Source organism: Oryza brachyantha, chromosome 6 (assembly GCF_000231095.2).
Source record: "Oryza brachyantha chromosome 6, ObraRS2, whole genome shotgun sequence".
In the NCBI taxonomy this organism is placed as follows: Eukaryota; Viridiplantae; Streptophyta; class Magnoliopsida; order Poales; family Poaceae; genus Oryza; species Oryza brachyantha.
In genome coordinates, this window is record NC_023168.2 from 5,214,233 (window position 1) to 5,220,114 (window position 5,882).

At 37.8% G+C, this 5,882-nt stretch overlaps 1 long non-coding RNA gene across 1 annotated transcript; it reads right to left on the bottom strand.

Annotated features, from left to right (window-relative positions):
* Positions 1-2,852: 2,852 nt before the first annotated feature.
* LOC107304404 lies at positions 2,853-5,068 on the bottom strand. Its single transcript, XR_001550485.2, has 3 exons — positions 4,531-5,068; positions 3,937-4,290; positions 2,853-3,337 (listed from the first exon to the last, which is right to left on the bottom strand). It is a non-coding gene; the product is annotated as an uncharacterized LOC107304404 (long non-coding RNA).
* Positions 5,069-5,882: the final 814 nt, after the last annotated feature.

A 5,882-nucleotide genomic window follows, 5' to 3' on the forward strand; every position in this document is an offset into this window, starting at 1 on the left:
TACTACACTAGCACCAGCAGAAGTAGAGAAAAGAAACAATCATCCAACCGTATCTATCTATCACTCCTCATATTTTTGCTTATCCTTATGCTTAAAAGCTAATTTTGATCATAAGATTTTGAGTTTTTTTACTGAATTTTATTTTTCAGCATTGACTTTTAGATCGCTAAGAGTACTTATGTAAAAATTTTATTCAATGATTATTTTTCATTTGTAAATATGTCTATCTACTCTAAAAAGGAGCAGTAGTGATGGTGAAGGTAAATCTGTCACTCATCTCACCACTGACTCTCTATTTTTCAAACACAAAAATAACTTATAGGACCTACATGTCAACCACCCCACTGTCACCCTACTTTTCCGTGGGAAGAAAAAATTGCAACGGGACCAATGAACCAATATATCCGAAAAAGATATATGCAATAGTTAAGAGACTATATATATATATAATAATAGTAATAAGTTAAAATAATAATTTTCTTTAATAAAATACTGTTGCAGAAATACAAAAGATCCAGGGAATGGTGAGCACAAAGCTGGGTGGACCAACCTTCATCTGGTCAAAACGACCTTGCCACTCGGTTGTCAATCCTAAGTTCCTAACCAATGGCCAGGCCAAGAGAGAAAGAGAGAGGGAAAATCCCCCAAGACGATCACGTGAGTGACACCAGCTAGTGCTGTTGTGTCACCTTTTCCCTGCCTCTTTTCTGCAGGAGCAGGACAACGGCATGGTTGCATTGCGATTTGCATTTGCGTTTGCAAGCCCCTCTTCCTTTTGGCATGGACACACACCTCTCCAATTCAATTCCTGCCCATACCTGCCTTGACAAGCCCTGCGCCGAATTGCAATTTTTATACTGATATCTATCATTGCTATTATTATCAGAGTACCACGGTACATACTGAGCTCGTTATACGACTAGAAACATGGATCAATGATGGTTGATATGCACCGTAACCATTGATCAATCCTAGTCATACAACGGAATCACCTTTTGCATTCATATGCATATATAGGTTTGGGAAATTGGAGTAGGAGGTAGAAAAAAAATACATGTACTTGGGACGATGACGGTTTGTGATAGTTCTGGCATCTTTGGAACTGTGACGTTCTTTTTCTCTGGTTGTGACGGGAATTGAACTGAATCTTATAAAACCTATGTAAAATATACGTGAAATTCCTCCATTTTAAATAAGACATCAAACGGTGGGTAGTAGCTTAGAACGGTGCGATGCTACCAGGAGCAAGCCACCTGTCATTGGGTTCAAACTGAGGAGAATTTTACCATCTTTAAAAAATATTTCAAGATATCAAAAGTTACCTTTAGAATATTAGTATCTAGGTATATAGCATCTAAACATATCAAATTTTATACTTAAAACGTGATATATTCTAGTAACTTCTTAAGGATAAAATTGCCTTTAAGCTTAAGATACCCACTGCCTCCTACAATTAAAATTATCGATAGGACTAAGTTGCTTCTTTCTTATACCCTACTTTTGAAAGCCTAAGGTTCTCAGAAACATCTGTTGTAAGACAAGTTTCTCATAGTCTAAAAACGTTGGGGCTTCCAGCTTCTGATTTCTAGTTTATTTTCTGATTTTACGACTATATATTCTTAAAAGTTGAGTGCTATTTAGGAGAATTTCTGAGAATTTCTGGCTTATGTAGATTTTATAAAAAGTTAACTACAGAAGCTCCCCAAACAGGGCACCGTTGATACAAATCTTCTTCTTAGTATCTAATCATTCCCTCCCAAAATAAGTGTGGTCTGGTAGTTCAAATTTAGTTTAGAAGACATCACTTGATTTGGATGGAGTTAATATGTCTAATATAATTGACGCTAAGCTCATCCTTAGAATCCATCTAGGTTACAAAAAGGAGCTTTTTATCGTCCTTTGCTCATTTAGAAAGTACCTATGAGTAATATATATATATATATCTAGCTACGGTGAGTCGCAACTCACGGGCTCCTCCGTGAGTCGGTGTCCAAAAACATATCAAATCGATTTATATAACTCACTAGATTCTTCATATCAAAATCTGGTAGCATGTGAAAATTTTTTATTTTTGGATTTTTTAAAGTATTTTTTAAAGATTTTTAAAAGTGGTTGTGCTATATTAATAAAATAGTCAATGTGTTATGTATCACTTTTAAAAATCTCAAAAAAATACTTAAAAAACTCCAAAAATGAAAATTTTTTGCGTGCTACCAGATTTTGATATGAAGAATCTAGTGAGCCATATAAATCGAATTTTAGAGGTGATTTGATATGTTTTTGGACCCCGACTCACGGAGGAGCCCGTGAGTTGCAACTTACCGTAGCTAAATTATATATATATATATATATATATATATATATATATATATATAAAGAAAAACTTACTGCCTCAAGGTATTAGTTACATAGAGGTGTCAAAATTTTACACTAAAAATTTATTAATATCTAATTACTTTCTCAAGGACCGCAAAACTTCTCAAGAAACAATGGGCAGTAGCTCATACTGCAGTTGTCATTCGCATGATACAAAATACTCTCCATTAATTTCTGCTTGGCCCAGACATATGCTAATTACCTTTGTAATAGCAATTGGAATGATATTAACTCCTATTTATTTATTATCAATGTTACAACATATGTTCTATGGATACTAAGCTATTTCATGTTCCAAACAAAAAATTTGTGGAATCTAGGCCACCGGAACTCTTTTTTTAATCTGTATCTTTCTACCAGTAGTAGAAATTGGTCTTTATCCGGATTTTGTTCAATCGCTATCATGGATAGGGTAGAGGCTCTGTCATCCAATTATCAGAGAAGTATACCTGTGTACACTTGCAAACTACTCCAGCAATACATCACCATTATTTCTTCATTTTTGGACGATTCTCTTCTTCTAGACCAGAAGTCCATGACATCATCATTACATGTATGTGACTCAATAGTAGAGATTTGCTCTAGTACAATAAAAAGTACCTTGAAATATCAAATCGTTTCCTACCATTAAATCCACATGAGCAGGATGTGCACTACTAGATCTAATGATTAAAAATAATTTAATATTGCGAGGTACTGATATCTCAAAATACTTTTTGTTTGAAACAAGCCTCCCACAGTAAAGACCTGAAGCTCCTCTCCTAGCCTCCAAAGACGCCTCGTGAAGACCTCGTCGTTTTCAGGCCAAGATGTCGTGCCAAAAAACTAACCACCACTGACGAATTCACGAGACAACGCATGGAGGATTGGACACTGTGCTCCATCACATCGGTGCTCTCTTCAGTAGCAACGGCATCTCTCTCTCTCTGCCTTAACAAACACCGGGATTAGCGCGGTTAACCTGTTGCAAACAGTGACCAGGAGTGTGTCATTAGTACACCAGGAGCAGTGGTCTAGTTAGCCTGAGCTTTCTACTGACGTCCACACTGTCTGATTGGCGGAGAAAAGAGACAAAATCCAGTACACCATGGAGGAGAAGCCCTGATATGAAACCTAGGCCCTGTTTAAGTTCCTAAAAATTTTCGCGTTCACCCGTCACATCGAATCTTTGACATATATATAGAGTATTAAATATAGTTAAAAAATAACTAATTGTATAGTATGAAAGGAATTTACGAGACAAATATTTTGAGTCTAATTAGTCCATGATTAGTCATAACTGCCACAGTAACTCACATGTGCTAATTACGGATTAATTAGGCTTAAAAATTGTCTCGTGGTTTTCTGATCCCCTATGTAATTAGTTTTTCAATTAGTCGCCAAAATAGTTTTTGGACATCCGATCAAATATCCAATGTGACACCTAATCCAAAAGTTTTCGCGAACTAAACACTCCCTAAGCAAGGAAAGAGATTTTGGGGTGAGCATCAATAGACCATGGACATCTCCCCAGCACTAGCCCATGCGTGCATGACTGGTAGCATGGCATAGGTAGGTCACCTGTTCATGACATGAGATGCTTGAGTTTAATACATTGTCTTTATGAGCCTGGGACAGTCCAAAGAATTCTGGATCCTCCATAACACATTTCAGATTTATTCTGATTCTTCTCACCCCCATCTATCTGAAAAAGGAGAAGTACAGGAAAAATGGGGGGAAATTGAAAAGGAAATGGAATGCGAGGTTGCAATGAGAAGAAAAATTCAGATAAAAATGCAGTTTCTTGAACAAGCAAGTAGATGCTCCCAAGGGAATTGATCCAGAGATCCCTCAGCAGTGTTCTTTTCTTAACCAAGAATACATTCATGCAAGCCTCCCTGCTAGATGCCAGGTTACAATTTTTGATTCCTCAAGCTGCTCCAATAGAAGGCCATCAGATTTAACAGTATAAAATTAGATGTTAAGGATTGAAGTTACTCTGAAAAATATTTGATCTAGTTGCTTTGATGGAACACAAAGATAAGCTAGAGCATAACCCAAAGGACTTGCACTGGACTAATGGAGTACCATTGTGTTTTTCTATAAGGTCATCAAGTGTGCAAATATGCAATGTATATCATCATATTTCACATAAAGATTACTATTAACTTTTACCTGCAAAAACAGCAGACTCAAACAAGCATTTCCGGTCACTGCAAAAGGCTGAAACTTCTCCCAGAAAAAAAAATCTGAAAAGGCTGGAACCAGCAAACCTTTAGAGGACCTGAAAGAAAGTTCAATGCCACACAGCCTGTGTTGCCAGGCAATGCACTTTCCCCATTTAACTGAACCATGCATACTGGCCATGGCAGCCCTGACCATTGCAAATTCTTACAAGCTGAAAGTGCACCACAGCTTTCCATGCTTTCTTGCTGGCTCTCTCCTCTCCTCCTCCTCCTCTTGCCTGCTGCTGCTGCAGCTGCATTCAACAGTGGACGTCAATAGATTCTCCTTTGGATTTTAATTGTCCACTGTTGTTTTGCCCCCTTTTCTCTCTACGGCTCGACGGTGACTGGCTTTGCATTATTGCCTTCTCTTCCCAAGTTTTCTCACCTTTGCATTGAATCGGCTTGAAGAAAGGTGATGGATGAATGGGTGCAAATCTGAAGTATACTGTTGCATTTAGACATGTATGCGCATGTGGAATGCCCCCCCCCCCCCCCAAAAACCGCCTGGAAATTTCAGTAGAAAGATTGATTTTTACCCAGTTAAACCTTGATCCAGAAAAAAAAAACCATGGTGAAAACAAATGCATGGATAAGGAGAAGAGAATGCTTGTGGCAAAAAAAGTTCACTGAAAGTTTCATGATGAATGGAAAATAAATCATGTAAATGTAAACTTAGTGAAATTCCTGCGAAAAACCGCAGACGCTACTAAGACAGCCTAACTCTTGAAAGTTCACTGTACAGCACTAACTTCCTTTTGGCTGTGAACAACAGTAACTCATGTGGAAAATACAGGAAGAAAAAAAAATACAGTCCATGTATTGAGATTATGAGAAACCCTGTAGAGAAGCATGCAAGTGTACATGCAGCAATGGGACCCTGTGGCAACAGTGGCACCTTTTGTTTTACACGGAGCAACGATATGAGCATATCAAACGGTATGGCGTTTTGCAGTGCATGCTCAAAGACTGCCACCTATGGCTTCCTCCTGACCAGTCAAGGTTTGGCAAAAAAAAAGAATGATGAGATAGAAAGCCCCTTTCTCAACTGATTTTATCTCTATCATTGGGAATGAAATTGGCTCAAACGAAAGTGTGTACTTTCAGAATGCATGTGGTATACTGTTATCATAGTTTAATATCATTGTCAGGGGATAAGCTCATAAGAGAAGCTGAGGAATCCTAAGAAGGGTATTATATGTATCAGATGATGATTGGCACAGAGATGTGCTGTACCTTGTAGTGTATGGATCGATGATGCCAAGGTGAAGCCTGGTCCAAGCTAGCAGGTAACCTCTGAAG